Source organism: Medicago sativa, chromosome 4 (assembly GCF_051527215.1).
Source record: "Medicago sativa cultivar Bolivia chromosome 4, Bolivia_mono, whole genome shotgun sequence".
NCBI classification, from domain to species: Eukaryota; Viridiplantae; Streptophyta; class Magnoliopsida; order Fabales; family Fabaceae; genus Medicago; species Medicago sativa.
Window position 1 is genome coordinate 75,021,452 of NC_140752.1, and position 19,735 is coordinate 75,041,186.

Below are 19,735 nucleotides of genomic sequence, written 5' to 3' on the forward strand. Positions count from 1 at the left end.
CCCTCACACCCTCACGTGACCGTGATTTAATCTATCTTTTCCTTTTTTTTTTTGGTATAAATCTATATTTTCCTTTTGGATTTTTGCAAAAGAAAAAAATTAAACCCCTCACGTGGATTTTTGCAAAAAAAAATTCCTCTATCTTTTCCTTTTGGAATCATATATATTTTGCAATCTAAATTTTTGAAAGACAACACAAATAAGTGATTTAATCTATAAGTACTTACAACTATTAAGACGACACAAAATATAGTAATAAAGTTGTTTGCATAGAAATGCTTGCAAAATAAGTGATTGCAGCATAAGTTTTTTACAACCACATTTAGATAGCACAAAATAAATGTTTGCAGCCATTTAACAACCAGATTAAGACAAAATAAAAGAAGTGCTTGCAGCATAAGTATTTTGCAACCAGATTAACACAAAATAAGGAGTCTTAAGCAACATAGGTGTTTTGAAATGAGAGCGGAATTTGGAGTTTGGACTTAACCCTAATTCACAATTGGATTTTGGTTTGTACGGTTTCTAATCTGGAATGAAGGGCCACGTGAGAAATCTCACCTTTTATGGTTTTTATTTTAATTGTAATAATAAGTGTTGGCAAAATTTTAATTTTAATAATATCCAGCGTGGCCAACAAAAAAAAAACGTGACATGTCAGTTTTGACCGAGTCAAAATCAAGGGGGGTCAAGGTTTTGCAAATGGGCTGAAACTTGTGGGGCATAAAGTGCTATTTTCAAAATAGGGGGACAAAAATCGCAACTTTTGAAAACTTGGAGGGCCAAAAGTGCATTTTAGCCAAAAAAAATATGACAATGTCTATCAAAACACAAGAATTCAGTAGAATAACTTTACAGATAGTCATAAGAGAGTCATTTAAAATATAACAGCTATTTAAAATATCACAGCCGTTCAAAATAATTTAACGAAATCAAATCAAATCAACGTTTATAATGAAATTTCAAGCAAATACTTAATATAAGTCATAAAACACGATAATAATGTAGCTAATTCAAATTCTAAATTTTTTTTTACAAACTTTTCATATTTTAACTTAGGGTCATGTTAACTTGTGCCCTAAGGGCACAAGTTAAGAAGTTTAAAATGGAAATTAAAAATAAATTTTATATTGAAAGTATAACTTGTACAACTTTTAAGACATTGAATGCACAAGTTCCAAGAAAAACTTTCTACATTTGGTTTCTTAACTTATGCCCCAATGGCACAAGTTAACATTTCCCTATTATACCACCCTCCTTAAAAAGAAAAAAACTTATCACACCTATAATCATACTTATCCATTTATTTCACTCAAAAGAGTCTAACAACTAGTTAAACTTTGGATAATGTAGGAAGTAAACATTCCAATTGTCACTAATTATTATTACACAGTTATCCCATCAAATTTTATCTCACACTCTTACTTTAATTAAAGATTCAGCATATCAAGTGAGTTTTGAGCACAAAAGCTAGGTTCAACATCAGAAACAACTAGAGAAATTAGTGTTACACATGGCTCTTGATTGGCCGCCAACTGGACATGCTCTTACTTTACGTTGCAATTGCAAGTCTTGCCTAGAAGTGGGAATATACAAGAACATCAATAAGGGGTATATAATGTTGCTTATAACCAAAATAGAAAAAATTAACAGTTAACTTAGAGTAAGTTTAAAGCACACCAAACTCGATTTCTTGATTAAATAAGTTAGGGAAATTATTTTCTAAAATCTTATTTATTTAACTAGTTTTTTTTTTTCCATTTTAGACAATTCAATAAGATTTTTGGACCTCGTAAGACATTCTATTTTAATGAATATAACTAATAATTCAATTATTTTGTTTCTATTTTTATTACACACATATATAAACCGGGAAATGTTTGAGGTAGCGAGAATTAAAATAGCAACAATTTCAGGAGCGTTACACAATTTAAGGATTGGGTAAATTATCTACCTCACTATCCCGTTTTTGCCGGCAAGCATGAATTGTGATTGGTTCAACAGTAGTTCGGGACAAATTTTTGATAAAAAAAGTCTCGGGACAAATAGAATTGCTGATATAAACCTCTAAGGATTGCTTTTTAGGCATCTCACAATTGCTCACAGACACCTATTGAACGACAGCTAACTATCGTTCCACACTTTTTAAATCGATCAAATCACTTTTCAAATCAGTTTAACCAATTAAATCAATTTTACTGTTCGATGTATTTTAAGTAATTTGAGGTATTTAGATTTATATATATCAATGATTAATTACACATGAATAGAAGACAAGTGGACAATAAGCTGCACCGCTAGGCCTTTGAATAGCAAAATCATTCCTCGTAAACACAACATTCATGGACTTAAGAGTCATGACATTGTTGCGCATGACCCTTTGAATTCTACGTAGATGGTCAACAGTCTCTGGTGCTAGGAAGCCAAAAGTGTCAAAAATAAATTGTATAAAAGCATGTTGATTGTCGGAACATGTTTTATCATATTTAGCCACTTTGTTTGACGCAACTTTTAGGACTGTCTGTCCTATCGTAAAAGCCCCGACCCCTAATCCCACGAGTGGTGAAATCTCGGTTACATGCATGTTTTCCTCCTACCCATCCGTACATCATAACATTTGCAGGCTTAAGTGTCGATATTTTATCTAGTGGGTCAGTCAAGTTCACAGAGGCCTCCTTCTTTACTGATATTCTCGCCCACCTTAATATATCAAAAGAGACATCCCTAACAAAATCATGTATATACATCACTACAAGAAAAACTGCATTTTGCGACCTTTAAAATGGCAGATTGCGACTGTTAGAAGGGTCGCAGATGTACAATTGCGACCCTTCCCCAACAGTCACGGATGTTGGGGTCACAAGTGTCTTTTGTGACCCTTCATAGAACAGCCGCACCAACTGCCGCAAAAGGCACTGCGACAGTTATTAAGGGTCGCAAATGAGGAGATTCAAATGGATTTCAAGGGACTTGCGACAGTTGGGGAAGGGTCGCAGATGCATAAAATTTATTTATAAAAAAAATATTGCGACAGTTTGCAAGGGTCGCAGATGTTGAGTTAATTTAAAAAAACAAATCAGTTTTTTCCTGAATTTTTAATAGAACTATTTACTAATAAAAAATATATAAAACTAAAATAATTCATAATAAAAAATATGAACAAATTCATAAACTAAAATACGAATTTTACATTCATATTCATATAAAATACAAACAAGTGATACAATAAGGTTTCTTGAGTTCCTAACATGAAAATTTAATCAATTATGTAGATGATATTTGGCGAGGAAGTTGTTTTGATCAACTAGAGATGAATAGACTCCAAAGAATGCTATGCTCTGTTTGGTGATTCTAAGTCTTCCACCTAAAAATAAGTCAAAGATTATATAAGACACATCAATTAACAAAAATAAGCAATAATGTCACGCAAGTCATGATTCTAACTTATCGCGCAATTAAACTTATAATTACTTTCTGATATATTTGTCAAAAATAACCACTATGGAATAACCATTAGCTATTTATTACAGAGAAGCTTACAAGACCAATTAATTGCATTCAATGTGAAACAAATAAATCATTACCCTTTCATTCAAAACACCAGTCTTGAGTTCAAGCAAAACTCCAGGTACTCCAGTATGGATGCTAGACTAGCATCTGAACCCTCCAAATTTAGTGAAGGAACTCAATAATATCATTACCTTTGTATTCTTAGACTACTCAAATTTCATCAAAATAACTTAAAAGTCTTGGTATGTAACCCATATTCGAATTTGCTTGCCGAAAGTTACATTTACAAGTAGATCAACAAACTTATCATTAAAATAATTTTCAACATTCTCAACCTCGAGTAATTCAACCCATAGCACTATTGTTCATCTAGACCATCATATTCTATCTAAATAGTACCAAAATCATAATCTATACCCACCACTTAATAAAATACTTCAACGAAAAATGGTAGAGGGCAATGCATGGAGGAAATGAATAGAAAGCTAGATTTCTTACCAGATTAATTGCTCTAGAGCTTTCCTGTCAAATTTATCAATCACATCAGCAGGTCTTTTGAGAACATTGTATGCCTAAGAAATTTGAGAAACAAAAATGGTTGTATTATGGACAAGATAGTTATCATCAATTAATTCATTCACTATACAATAAAGAGACCACATATCAATAGTTGTTGAGTATTGTATTCAACACAGCTGCATGCTCTTAAATACAAGACCGACATAGCTTAAATACCTGAGGAACCTAAAAACCAACCGTCCCTAAAAATTTAACCGGAAACCAATTTTCCGGAGCCCCGAAAGAGGCCAAAAAAAACAGAACAGCAGCAAAACAAATGGACTTTGAACAAGCCTCAACCGAACCAAAGGCCACAAACGACAAGAAAACAGACCGCACAAATATACAGCAATAAATTCAATAGAGAAAACAAGAAAATATTTTTCACAAAATACTCATTTCTAAAAAATCAAAAGTATAGGAAAATGAACATAAAAACATCATCAACTTCAATTATAAACATCATCAACTTCAATTATAAACATTAGCAGAAACATGTTTTGTGTATTGGATACTTGGTTTGGACTACTTGAGCTACTTGATACACATATATAATCTTTCTTCTAATCATGAATCGCAGAGTAACTTTCTATATGTCAACACCAACCACTAAAATGTTATCATATCAACAACTAATTAGTATGAAATCTAAACTAAATTATTATGATAAGATTACCACACTAGAACACAACAATCATAAGAAAAATCCAGAATTTCCATTGTAACATTCCATTGGCAGTTAGACACATAAACTCCATCAAAATACCTTACGAAAAAAAATAAATAACATGGATTAAAATTTAGAACTAGTATCTCACCTTTTCAGAGACAAGTTTACTTGATGACAAGGAGTGCTATTAAATCAACCAAAGATAGCAAACTTCAATTAGGTAAAGATGCTGCAGAAAACAAAGACAAGGTGTTAATTGCTATTCTTTAAGGTTTCTAAATAAAAAAAACAGTACTAAGTTCATTAAAAATATCATCATAGTAACATAAAATGAACTATAAATATAAATAAAATATGATAATACACCTCAAATTTCATAATAGCAAAGGGGAAATTTTATACTAAATGAACAAAAAACATCAAACATTCCTAGAAATAAATGATCCTCTTGTTCATCATTCCAAGCTACCTGCACATAATCCAATCTCTCTACAATCGCATAATCCTTTTGTTTACTATTTTCTTTAATTTCATCTTTAAACCTTTTCACCTCCACCTTTACTATTACAACTTATAGGCAGAACAGTCACAATCATAATTCTCATATAACAAAAACCATGGTTTGTAGAAATCATACAAATCAATTTGATTTGATGCAAGACTTCTTCCCACAATTTGAAATCACAATCACCTCTACACTTTTTCAAGACTTCTTCCCACTACTTGAGGTTCCATTCTTCCTCTTGTTGTTCCTTGGTCCTGTTATAGAGTGAATTCTTAGCATAATGACTAATTAGTGATGAAATACATAATGAATATCAAAAACCATACTTCTTCATCTAAAGATAAAATAGATTTACTAAAGAAGTTTTACAATGCTTCCATGTGAAAGCTCAAATCTATTGATTTGAGGGCATAATATCTTGCTTTGATTTAGTGAAAGTATACTAAATTTGATACTTTAAGGGAAATAATGATAGATAAAGGAGCAGTGCAGAATTTGTTCAAGTATATATCCAAAGAACTTATTCCATGTCTTAATTAAATCATAGTACTTTTGACTCTGTTATTTGTTCAAGTGCAGAATTTCGCTTTGTTGTTAACTAGTCATTCAATTCAAGATTTGAGTATGTTTGGTACCACTTTCGGGGGAACTAAAATTGATTCTAGATGTGTAGAATTGATCTTGACATGTTTAATTGTTCTCAAATAGAATTGATTTTGCCTCTAGCATTAATTCTAACATGAAGCTATAATTTAGAGTTTTTGCCTCAACAACTGATATTTAGCCATAATCAGTATCTCAGACACCTCAACAAGATTTCTCAATCTCTAAACCCATCCTCAACAAAAAAAAAAACCTCTTTTGATCATACTCCACTATAACCACAACCTCAAAACCACAATAATAATCCCATTCAACACCAACCAGGATGTACAAAATAACCAAAAAACGATTTTCGAGCCGCTGTTCAAAAACCCCAAATCCAAAACGCGACAGGATTGCAACCCTAACTACCAGGAAATTCCTAAAATCAAAAAAGTAAATTGAAATTGGAAGATGAAGAAAGAATCACAGAGAGAAAGATCTTACAAGGCGTAAGTGATTTCAAAACGACGCTATCCCGCACCGTCATCTTCTTGGTTTCTCCGTATAATAGATGACAAAGAAAACGAAAGTAAAGGAACTTCTTAGTCTTGAATGAAAAGAAAAGAAATTGAAAGAGAGAAAGAAGAAAAGATAGGAGGTTATCAAAGAACACCATTACCGTTGTGGGAGAGAAAGAGGTTGACGATGAATATGCTCAAAACATGAAACTCTTCGGTTCAATGGAAAGCTTGTGTGATGAAGGGCTCAAAATTAGATTTTGTTTCTCAGATCTATGCTCACGGTGGTTGTTGATGGAGGACAAAGATGGAGGGCGGAGGTGAGATATGAGGGAGAAGGTCTGAATTGAGGTGTATTTGGTTTTCATTTATCTACCAAAAATAAATAAAAATTTGATGCAAAAATTTGGCCACAAGCGGGAGTGAAAAAATGAGTAGCCCTTTGTGAATTTTTCATTAAAAGTTGCGACCCTTGAGCCAAACAGTCGCAGAACCGTTTCAAATGTGCATTTTGAGGCAGTTACAAAGTAAGGGTCGCAGATGAAGTGTCGCAATTTGCAGTTTTTCTTGTAGTGCATAAAGCCAAAGAACTACTTACAAACAGTTGCTAAATTCATATAAGCAAATGTTAGATGCCTAAAGAGTAACTTCCTTACCACCTCTAAAAAAAATGGTCGGAATGTGTTCTACAGTTTTGTTTTGTTTCTACTCGAGTAAAATCTAAACAGGGTTTTCTCTGATATGTGCAGAACATGGTATTTGGAGAGATTCCAAATGTGAGGTCATTTTGAAAGCCAGTACAAAGTAGTTGCAGCTTACAAGCGATATGTGATGAGGGAGTTATGCATCCAGGCTTTAATGTGGAGAACAAAAAAACGCATATAGCTGGCTGGTTTGATTTTGAAAGAGGTCTGCATTGTGATTAATAATGAGTTTTTTTTTAAGCAAATAAACTTCTAGCATTTCATTAATCAAAATGTGTTCAATATAATTTAGTATCTTAACCAACATTGAAAACTAGCAGTAAATATGGTCGTCTTGGATAGATTATGAGTAATCTCATTTGTTTGTCTGCATAAACTTCATTAGAGTTTTTATAATAACGAGAAAAAATAGATTTAGAATGGTTTATGAGCAACCTCATTTGTCTGTCACAAACTTCACGTCGCTCTTGACGAGAGGAAAATATCCACCACCCTCTTAAAAGTCAAAATTATCAATCTCTCAATCCCAGCGTCTCATACAAATTTCGTAAATGAGACTCACTAATCAACTACAACAACAACAACAACAACAACAACCAAGCCTTATCCCACTAAGTGGGGTCGGCTACATGGATCAAATGACGCCATAGTGTTCTATCAAAAACCATATTTGGATCCAGCTCATTGACCTCTAAATCTTTTCTAATGGTTTCTCTAATGGTTTTCTTAGGTATTCCTCTACCTCTTTTAACCTGGCTCTCCTCCATTTGATCTACTCTTCTTACAACGGCATCTACGGGTCTTCTCTCTACATGTCAAAACCATCTAAGCCTATTTTCTACCAACTTTTCTACTATAGGTGCTACCCCCACTCTCTCTCTAATGATGTCATTCCTAATCTTATCCTGTCTAGTCTTACCACTCATCCAACACAACATCCTCATCTCCGCTACGCTTACTTTACTCCCGTGTTGGCTCTTAACCGCCCAACACTCCGTACCATACAACATTGTCGGTCTGACTGTTGTCCGATAGAACTTTCCTTTCAGCTTAAGTGGTACTTTCTTATCGCACAAAACACCTGAGACTCTTCTCCATTTCAACCACCCAACTTGAATACGATGATGTACATCAGCTTCTATTTCTCCGTCATTTTGTACTATGGACCCAAGATATCTAAACCGCGTAACTTGGGGTATGATATGATCTCCAACTTTCACCTCCAAGGTAGACTCACTTCTCCTTTTGCTGAAGTTACATTCCATATACTCCGTCTTGCTTCTACTCAGGCGGAAGCCATACGCTTTTAAGGCTTGCCTCCAAGTCTCTAGCCTCCCACTTAACTCCTCCCCTGACTCACCAAGTAAGATTACATCATCTGCAAAAAGCATACATCTTGGTGCTAACTCTTGGATGTGTTCCGTCAGTACATTCAAAACTAAAGTAAAAAGATAAGGACTTAGGGTTGACCCTTGGTGCAGTCCTATTGTTATGGGAAAATCTACGGTATCCCCATCCTGCGTCCTCACACTAATCGAAGCCCCCTCATACATATCCTGGATAGCTCTTATATAGGCAATCCTCACCCCTTTCTTCTCCAAGGATTTCCACAAAATCTCTCTAGGTACTCTATCATACGCCTTCTCCAAATCAATGAAAACTAAGTGTAAGTCTTTTAGACTCACTAATCAACTATCAATAAATTTATATAATTACATCTTATTTTTTTAATATTAAAAAAAGTGTCCATCCCGTTTAAGATTGAAGTCTTAAATGATATGTTGGGTCTTGTAAGACCCCAAAAAAATTCTCCCGAATAAAAATACCTAATGCCTTCAAAATGTAAGACCCCATTAATGATAGTCTAAGTTTGTCTTCCTCCCACCACTTTTTTCTCCTCTCTCTCTTTTTCCATTTCATATCCTGCAAAAAATGAAAAAATACAAACAGAATCACATCAACATAGTCTAATCATTAAGAAACAAATTTTAACACTGAAATGATAAAACGAAATGCAGAGAAAAAGAAGGGCAATTAAATTAGAATTGAACCTAAATTTATAAGTAGAAAAGTTCTCATACCACTAAGAAAGAAGACACGAGAAACGGAACTAAGCAATAAATTTATCCCTTAAAAAAAACTAAGTACTTTTGCAGTTTTAAATAAAACCCTTTTTAATCTCTTCATCTCAAATCATTTTTATTGATTATGCAATTACAGTTTAGCCTCACAAAACCAACAAACACTTCAATCAAAAACAACAAAAACTTGCAAAGATACCCAAATTTTGACCTCAATCGAGAAGAAAATGAAGAAATTTGCAAAACTAAACCCAAATAAAAACTAATAAATAGACAATAATGGTTAATATTATAGAAAGATTATTTAATTTGAACACATTGCAATCTACCCAAATAGAGCAGCAACAATTATGCATTCATGTGTACACACACTGTGGCGTCCTTGAAATGGTGTAAACAACTCTACAAAGCTGAGCCTTAAAATATTGGGTCCTCAAATATATTTTTATCTATATATAATACTAAAAAAGGTAGTTAAATAAATTAAACGTACATAAAATATCAAATTGCATGCAATGGGTATCAAATTGCGGTTTTTTCAATTGGGGCATAATTTTTAAATAGTAATGCATGGCCTCCGATTAAGTTTTTATTTAACACAGTCGCAACCTATCTAAAAAAAAAGGAGCAGCGATCTTGTGTGTATACGCAAGAGTACCTATTTTCAAAATTTTCTTGTAATTTCATATTTCCATTACAAAGACAAAGCGCAACGCGCGACCTCGTACATCTGCATATGGGTGGTCTACTAGTTTTGAAAATGTATCAAATCAAACTATTTTGAACAAACAGTACATAAACAAATTTAGAATTAAGGCTTGTCTAATATGAACCCTCCAAATTTTTTTTTTCAAGTAACCTATTGGCTAGATCTCACACATTTAAATGTGGAGAAGAACCCCTCCAAATTTGATTTTTTTTTTCAAGTACTCTAGTGGCTAGATCTCACACATTTAAATATGGAGAAGTGGAGTGTCCAGGGTTCGAACTCTAACCCCTAGATCTATTATGCGTTGTCCCTAACAACTTGAACTAAGCTCACGGGAACAAATGTTTTGTATTTTTACTAAAGTTCTAAAGTTGGACCTTTCTCATTTTTAATAATAAAAATATAATAGTAAAAAACGGAAAAAAAAATCTAATACTTTATAATTAAAATTTACTAAAAATGATAAAAATCCATCTTTGAACTTTTTTTAGTATCCATATTAGATTCACACAACAAATTATAAATGAACAAATAAAAATATTAATTTTCCCCTAAAAAAAAATTAATTTTATTAATGCAAACATATGGTAAACGTGGAGTATTGTTTACTATTGGGGATTGATAATTGACAATGGACCACAACAACAATATCGACAGTTGTATTACAATTATATTTACAGTTCTCACTTCTTTCTTGTACGTATACTTACATACATACAGATACATCTCATAATGTTATACCAAAAAATATATACATCCCATGCAAAATGATGAAATTAAAGCTATGCCTAAATATGGTTTGTATACAGTACTACGTATATACAGTAGCATGCATGCATCCAACAGGGTGTAAATGAAAAGCTAGTTAAAGAAAATAAAAGAAGGATATCACTGCTGTCTACAGAAGCCACAGTACAACTGCAGTACAAGGTGAAAACTATGTTACTTACACATATCTGCTGCTGGTACTGGGAAACTAATTTTACAGTATCAAACAACACTATCACTCCTGCACAAAATCAACTCCTATGTTAAATCTCAGTTACTTGTACCAAAAGAAGAGTAAAAATGTTAGTGTAGTAGTTATACGTTGGGTGAATTCGAAATTCAATAAATAAGACTTTATTAATAAAAAAATATATATTGTATTACTAGTATAATAGTATTGTAAAGTGACAATTATTTTGACACACTAAAAAATGTTAATAAGACAGTTAAAATGAGACGGAGGAAGTACATTAGAGTAGGGTTACACAAATCCATGCACTTGTTTATTCTAAATGCCACCGTAGGACATGGCATTTGGAGAGATTCCAAATGTGAGGTGATTGTGAAGCTAGTACAAATTAGTCGCAGCAGCCTGGTGGGTGATATGTGACAAGGGAGTTATGCATTCAGGCTTCATTGCTGACTGCTGAGTACAGAAGGATGCATACGGCTGGTTGGTTTGATTTTGAAAAAGTTATGTATGTATTGTGATTGATAATGAGATGAATGGATGGGGTTGGGTTGTCTTGGTTGTGGGGGGTGGGGGGGCTATAGCCCTATTCTTGGATATCTTTAGAGTTAGGTGACGATAAATTCATTCAAAGTTTGAATTATTTCAAAATAAATTAGTATATAAAAATATGAAATGATTGGATGATATACATGCCCAATTTAACTCCATGGTGTTAGTTCACCTTTGAAAATATGTCAAATAAAACTATTTTGAAGAAACAACACATAAAGAAATTAGGGTTTCGTTTGGATCGATAGAATGGAATGGAGAGGTATGAATCTAGATTTCATTATTTAGATTTGTAAAAAATAAACGGAATGATATAAAACATGATTGAATTCATTCCATCTCATACCGTCATCTACTCTTATTTTTCTTTCCCTCAATTCGGGAGGTATGAAGCATCTTAATTGAATAACTACTCTATCATTTATATTTTCTTATTTCCTGAATGAACTCTTTCTGAGTTCTCTTCATCTTGTTTGATTAAATTAGATGTATTTGGTCACTAGGTTTTCTTCATTAACTTACAGCTTATAGTTTTTATTTACTTATTTTCTACCATTTTTAACCTAAAATTTTATTTTATTTTTTACAAAAAGAAAAAATTACCCACTCAAGAGAAAAATAAAACTATCCACGTTATTATATTTGTAGAAAATAAATTTAAAATTTGGGCCCCAAAATATAAAAAGTTAGGGGTTCATTAAGCAATAAAAAATAAAATAAAAAACAATACTTAACGATCTAGTTCTTTATTGGCCCATTTAAAATTTATCAATGAAAATTGGAATGATGACAATCCTATCAATGAAAATGATAATGTTCTTGATGCGTCAAATGTTGATATAGACTTCAATGAGGTATTCTTGATGTTAATGTTCTATGATCCTAGAATTGAGCTATTCATGATGCTAAAATCATTAGAGACAAATGTAATTGAAAGAGATATCAAATTTCCCATAGACATACTTTTATATATTTTTCATATTCTTATTTTTTTTAGAAAGTTGAGTAATAGAGAGACTTTTGTAAGAAAATGGTTGATTTACTATAAACATATGGATAAATAAAGTATATTGTTTTTGTTGTAAATTGTTCACTTATCAAAATAGTAGCCACATGAGTCTTTTAGCAAATGATGAAGTGAATGATTGAAAGCATTTAAGTCAGAAACTCAAAGAACATGAGAATTGTATTGAGCTTATCACTAATATTAAAATGACTACTTGAGATCGTCATTGTCACAAAAATGTTAAATGATAGAACATCTTAATTCAAATACAATTATTAGTGACTTTACATCTATAAATGTATATTAAATAAAAAAAATTAACGTTTTTTTTTTGGATAAAGTTTGGTGTTTTTATTCTATTATTTCATAACGTAATAAAAACTACCATTGTCAAGAAAATTATGTACACTTAAGAACTCAAATTTGTTATATACCTATTAGTTAGAGCCCAAATTTTAGATTCACCCTTAGACCACTAAAATCTCATAAACGACCCTAATCATATATAAACTAACTCTAAATTTTATAAACTTAACAAAAAAAGTTCTAAAGGTCCACATTTTAACCTTTCTACAGTGATTTATAGTAGATGCACCCAACAAATTACAGATGAACCAATAAAAATTAAATGCAAACAAGGTAAACGTGGTTTTTTTTTTTTTTTACTCCGACAACAATTTTGACATTTGTCAAAAAAAATATAATATCGACAGCTACTCTTGGTGTCACATTTATTTACAGTACTTTTTTAGAGTAATTTATTTACATATTGTTATATCAACATAAATATGTATACCTCCCATGCATTGATGAAATTGAAACTTTAAAATTCAAATAGTGAAACTGAAATGTTTTGTTGGGTACCACTACGACTTTGAGAAAGTGGTCACGAACGAGTGATTCAAGACCGTGTTTACAAAGGGTGTGAACGTGAGAAACAAATTCAGCACCGTATGAAAAGTCGCCAGCACCGCCGAGAAGAGATTGTGTGGTGTTGCAGAAGAGGGTATAGCTTTCGAGGATTTCGTGAAGTTGCTCTTGAGCGAGTGTGTCTAGGATTCCTAGGTTGAACAGTGATGAGTGAGAATCTTTCATTATCGTTGTTCCACAATGTGATTGTGTTTCGATGTTGGGGTTTTGGTGTTGTGGAAAAATGACTGTCTTTTTTTCAATGTTTGGTTGAGGAATGAAAACAAAGAGGGAAGAAAACTCTTCTAGACCCAAAAAAAAAAAAAATTACTACTGATAAGATAAAATAAGATTAAGATTAAGATGATTTTTTTTAAGATTAAGATGTTGTCTAGTGTTAACACATGTGCAAATATGACTAGACATCTTAATATTAACACTAGGGACAACATCCTTGCAAATCATCGTCTTATCAATCTTCATTTTTATCCTCTTTTAGCTAACAAATACAACATACATCATAATCATACGAGTTTTGAATTTTTAAAAATATGTTCGTAACATTTTATACCTAAATTTTTCAAATCTTATGCTTTCCCTCCAACTTTTAGTAAAATGGGTTCTTCATTTTAGTAAAAAAAACAAAAGATGGTTGCAAAAATGGCCCATTATGCATCAGGCCCTTGAAAAAAAAGTAGATTTCTGCACTTCCTCCTGCACTTTTCGCTCGCATCTAGCTGAAAAGACAATTATACCCCTGCATGAGTTAAGTCACGTTGCGTGACTTAACTCACGCACCTTATAAGCTCTACGTGACTTAACTCACGCACCACTGGCCTGTGCGCGAGTTAACTCACGCACGTTGGCCGGTGGTCAGAGCTGAAGAACAAACCTTTTTTGGTCTTTGATCAGTTTTTCAACTTTCAATCTACACGTTTTTTTTTACCGATTTTACACGTTTTTTGACCACATTAATGGTATTTATAACATATACTACCATTCCCACCTATAAATACCCCTCCATACTTCCCTATTTCCTGCACCATATCACTTTCCCTCCCTCCTCACTCTCTCCCTCTATTTCTCTTTTTTTTTTTTTTCCATAGTCTCTTTGGGGGCAAAAGTGATCAGACTTCTTCGAGGCAAAATAGTGAGTAGCCGACTTAGGGAAGTGATCAACCTTTGGAATAAGTTTAAATTTGCTTTTTTTTTTACCCCAGAAATTTTTTACCGTGGGTTAAAAGAATCTTCTTAGGGTATAAAAAAACCAAATTTAAATTTAGCCCAAGAGTTGATGATGTATTTTGTAACGCCCTCCTTTTTATTTAATTATTTTAAATGAGTTTTAGAATATATTTATGTGATTAGTGTGATTTATAAGATTTATGTGATTTATATGATTTTAGAGAAATTTATGAGACGTTGTGACTTATTTTATTGTTTAATAAAATAAGATTCGAAAATAAAATAAATATTAAGTTGTGGGGTTATTTTGTGTAGAAATATATTTGTTATTTGATGAAGAGATATATTTGTTATTTTGTGTAGAAATATATATATTATTTGGTGTAGAAATATATTTGTTATTATTTAGTGTAGAAATATATTTGTTATTTTGTGTGGAAAAATATATGTAATCTGGTGTAGAAATATATTTATTATTCAAGGTATATTTGTTATTTGGTGTTAAAATATTATATACATATATATTTTGATGAAATATGCTATTATTTGTTATATGGTGTATTATTATATATTTAGTGGAAGACTATATTTAGTAGAGAAATATTATTTATTAGAATATGGGAATTATTAGAGTAAGTAGATTTGGAGGTAGTTTTGAGATTAGATGTCTTTTTATGATTTAGTCGATTTATTTTGATGAGTGATATTTTGTTATGTTATATGTTGGTATTTACTAGAATAATATATATTTGTTATTTGTTAGAGATATATTTGTTATTTGGTGTAGAAATATATTTGTTATTTGTGAGAGATATATTTAATTTAGAAATAAATAAGATTATGAGGATTATTAGTGTGAGTGGATTTGGGGGTTAGAATATAAAGAAGAATAAGTTGTTGGGCCAAAATAGATTTGGGAAGAATATTTTAGTATTATAAATAGAGAAGCTTAGGTTGGAAAGAGTTTACCTTAAACCGCTTTTTGGAAAAGAGGAGAACAAGAAAGAAGAGAAGAGAAGAGAAAAGTCAAGAGAAGAGGAGAAGACCTTAGGAAAAGAACGCTGCTGCTGATTCAGGAATTAATCTAAGGTGAGGGTGAGACTATCTTGCATTAATATTAAGTTGTTAAATCATTAGTGGATTTGGGGGTTAGAATATAAAGAAGAATAAGTTGTTGGGCCAAAATAGATTTGGGAAGAATATTTTAGTATTATAAATAGAGAAGCTTAGGTTGGAAAGAGTTTACCTTAAACCGCTTTTTGGAAAAGAGGAGAACAAGAAAGAAGAGAAGAGAAGAGAAAAGTCAAGAGAAGAGGAGAAGACCTTAGGAAAAGAACGCTGCTGCTGATTCAGGAATTAATCTAAGGTGAGGGTGAGACTATCTTGCATTAATATTAAGTTGTTAAATCATTAGATTACATCTAACAAGTTGGGGAGAGTTTGTGAGAATTTGAGAATTAGGGTTTTGAGAGAGATTTGATGATTAGATGATGAAAACTTGTTGAATTGATGTAGAAATTGTGTACATACCTTAGATAATCCATAGGATGATTATTGGAAGTAGTTTTGAGGTTAGTACCATGAGATTAGATAAAACTTGAAGAAAATCTGCATTCTGCCCGAATTTTGATATTAAAACCTGTATTGATCGGTGCGGAATTGGTCTTAGGTGTAAACACGAAAGTTGTAGGTATGGATGTTAGCTTCCTAATGCCGTTGGTCTCACGTCAAAACGATTTATAGAACTTGAGTTATGGTCAAATTACTGCACGTAGGTCACAGTGAATTTTTATGGACTTTCAGCCCAACTTTTCCGAATTTAAAATGAAAAATGGTATTGATCGGTACAGAATTGGTCTTAGGCGTAAACATGAAAGTTTTAGATAATTTTGTTAGCTTTCTAGTGGCTTTGGTTTGACGTGAAAATGATGTTTGGTATTTGAGTTATGATGAAAATACTACAGGGAGGTCTTAACAAAATTGTACGGTGACAGCATTCTCTGTTTCATGTTTTTGCGTTTTGTACATATGTTTCTGTTTTGAATTGATCTTTGTTGTAAACATGAAAGTTGTTGATATTTGTGATACCTTTCCAGTAGCTTTGGTTTGACATGAAAATATGTTGTGGATAATTTATTATGTTTTTACAAAGATACATAGTGAATTATTGTTGATGTTTAAATATGATGTTATATGATGTTGTTTATGATTGATGAATATGATGTTTTAAGATGTTGTTTATTATCATTTGATATTGTTATATTATGATATGACATGAATTATTTATGTGATCCATATGTTGTGATGATGCTAAGATGTTAAGATGTTAAGACGTTAAGATGATATGAAGTTGTTAAGTCGTCGAGTCGTTATGAAGTCGTCAAGTTGTTAAGATGTCATAGATGTTCATGAAGTTTCTAAGACGTAAGATGTTGAGTCCATGCATACTCATTTAAAGATGAGGGCTCATGCTCTGGAGCTTTTGCTCAACCACGACGATGGAGCTTATGCTCAACCAGAGATGAGGGCTCATGCCCTAGGAGCTTTCGCTCAAATAGCGACGAGGGCTTATGCCCTAGGAGTATATTTATGCTCAATAGTGACGAGGGCTTATGCTCTAGGAGTATATTTATGCTCACAAGCGACGAGGGCTTATGCCCTAGATTGATACCACATGCATTTGCATTTTCATGATGATTTAAGATGATTTAAGATGATAAGAGTTGCATAGTCGAGTTGAGTCGCATTGTCAAGTCAAGAGTCGAGTCAATCATGAAGTTGTTTATGACTATGATTATGAAGTCGATTATGAGTTTGATTAAGAAGTTGTTATGATGATTATAAGATGCTAAATGATTATTGTTGTTGATGTTCATGATTGTTTTGATGATGATGTTTGTTTATGAGTTGATGATTATGATTTGATGATTATGGTTATGATTAGTACTTGATGTTATATGATGATGTTTATGTCTATGATTAAGATGATGTATGATATTATGATTAAAAGGATATATGATAATGCTTATGACCAATATTTGTAGATATGTGATGATATTTATATGATGATATGATACGAAGTATATGACTAATATAGGAAGAATAGTGAGACTAGTTAAGGAAGTTTTAAGTTGTTAGATATGATTAATGAATTATAAGATGTTTAAGTTGTTGAATGTACTTTATATGATTTATATGCTTAATATTATTGTTTGAGAAATCTCACCCCTCTGCTTGGAAATGTTGCTTTTCGTATGAGTAACTTGCAGGTAATCAAGATTAGGCGTGGTCGTGAGTGGACTCCTCACAGTGTGTCTTTAGGTGCTCTGATACGTAACGAGATGGGAGTTTTGACATTGTTTCTATTCCTTATGTATTGTTTTAAGAGATTTATAATGAAGTTGTTGGATTTGAACTAATTATTATGTTTTAGACTATTTATGAGACTTTTATGATGAGGCCTTCGTGCCAAAGACTATTTATGATGTTGAAATATTTCCGCTGCGAGATTTAAAAGATTATGTTCTTATATTTTTGAAGGATAAATTATTATTTATTCCATTTACGATTTTTAAGAAATGTGACATTCCGTTTTATGATGAAAAACTCTGATTTTATTTAAGAAATTTTTACGTTGGGAAAACGGGGTGTTACATATTTTCCCCAAGAAGGTTGCTCACTATTTTACCCCAAGAAGGTTGGTCACTTTTTACCTTAAGAGGGTAAAAAGAAAATAAGTACTCCCTCTGTTTCTAAATATAAGCAAAAATGACTTTTTAGGTTCATTCAATTAATGATGTATGTGGTCCAAAATATTAAACACATACATCATTAATTGAATGAACCTAAAAAGTCAATTTTGCTTATATTTAAAAACGGAGGGAGTAGATTTAGTGAATTCGAATAAACTATTGTATCAATTATTGTATGAATTCTATTAATAAAATGAGATGTTGTTATATGCCTCAATTTTGTTCATTCCTTTTTATTTATATTTGTATTTATTTAATGAATAAATTCGAATCAATATTTATTTTAAGTTCATAAATAAATACGTAAATAAATTCATTTTAATAAAGTAAATAAATTAGAATAAAGTGAACAAATAATTTAGAATAAAGTGAAAAAATAAATTAGAATAAAGTAAATAAAATAAATTAGAATAAAGTAAATAAAATAATTTGAATATAGTAAATAAATTAAAAAAAAAGTGAGTTAAGTCACTATGCGTGACTTAAGTCACGCAGCGTATCTTAACTTGCGCACACTTTTACACTTGCGTTAGTTAACTAACGTATGGGTAGTTTGGATATTTCAGCTGGGCGCGAGCGAAACTTGTTGGGAGAAGAGCAGAAATCAAAAAAGTATGGACTCAAACAAACGAAAAACCAGAAGCGATAAATGTCTAAACCTCTTGTTCAAAAAAAAAAAATGTCTAAACCTCATTCTGGTAATACTTTTCTCTTTCACGAATAATTTCTTTTTTCCATCCCTGTATGTGAAACCTATTGTTGCTTGAGGACAAACCTAATAAACCCTCGTTTACACCACCTAATCAAGCCTTAACCCAATTGATGCACACAAAGCTTGGCCCGTCACCGTCACGCTCGCTTAATAACCAAAAATTGTCATTATAATGCTTAATCTCCAATGGCAAAACAACTTTAAACAATGGATGTTATGGGGAAAAGTCAGATTTGGAGTGATGTATTGAGGATATCAATTGTGGAAGGTGAAATTGCTAAGGTCAAACATTTTAACCTATCAATTTTGAAATCTTCCCCCCAAAATCATAGAATTTATGTGTTATTTTATTCAACCCTAGCCACTGATCAATGTTATATAAGGGTGGGTTAGGGATGCAACAAAACTCACCCCAACACTGTAAAATAGCCACTGATCAATTCACATAACGCCTTTAAGTTTGGTCAACACAATAGAGTTACATAATCACATAGCAGAGTCGATTAGATTATGACAACGTATATCAGACATAAATGAATTCAATAGAATAACTTTACAGAGTTGTTGAAGACATGTCATAGTCATAAGAGAGTCAATTAAAATACAACTGAGTCATTCAAAATATCACTACTAGAGAAAGTTGATTAGCGACGAAAATTTAGAGACAGAAAAACACGAAATTTGTCTCTAAATTCGTCACTGAGTGTTAGTGACCCCTAGTTTTATGACTAATTTTATTTTTTGCCTTTAATTTTTTTTCGTTGTTTCAACTTTTTATGATAGTGAATCAAATAAAAGGTGTCATAACTTATCAAACTCTA

General features: G+C 32.0%; 1 long non-coding RNA gene across 6 annotated transcripts; it reads right to left on the reverse strand.

Moving 5' to 3' along the window:
- Positions 1-3,134: 3,134 nt before the first annotated feature.
- On the reverse strand, positions 3,135-6,892 carry LOC146931878 (uncharacterized). 6 transcript variants are annotated; one of them, XR_015006870.1, is made up of 6 exons: positions 6,508-6,888; positions 6,333-6,386; positions 5,430-5,497; positions 4,887-4,967; positions 4,009-4,082; positions 3,135-3,364 (listed from the first exon to the last, which is right to left on the reverse strand). It is a non-coding gene; the product is annotated as an uncharacterized LOC146931878 (long non-coding RNA). The 6 variants fall into 6 exon arrangements; XR_015006871.1 differs by having other exon boundaries at positions 5,376-5,497; positions 6,333-6,892; XR_015006869.1 differs by having other exon boundaries at positions 6,333-6,857.
- Positions 6,893-19,735: the final 12,843 nt, after the last annotated feature.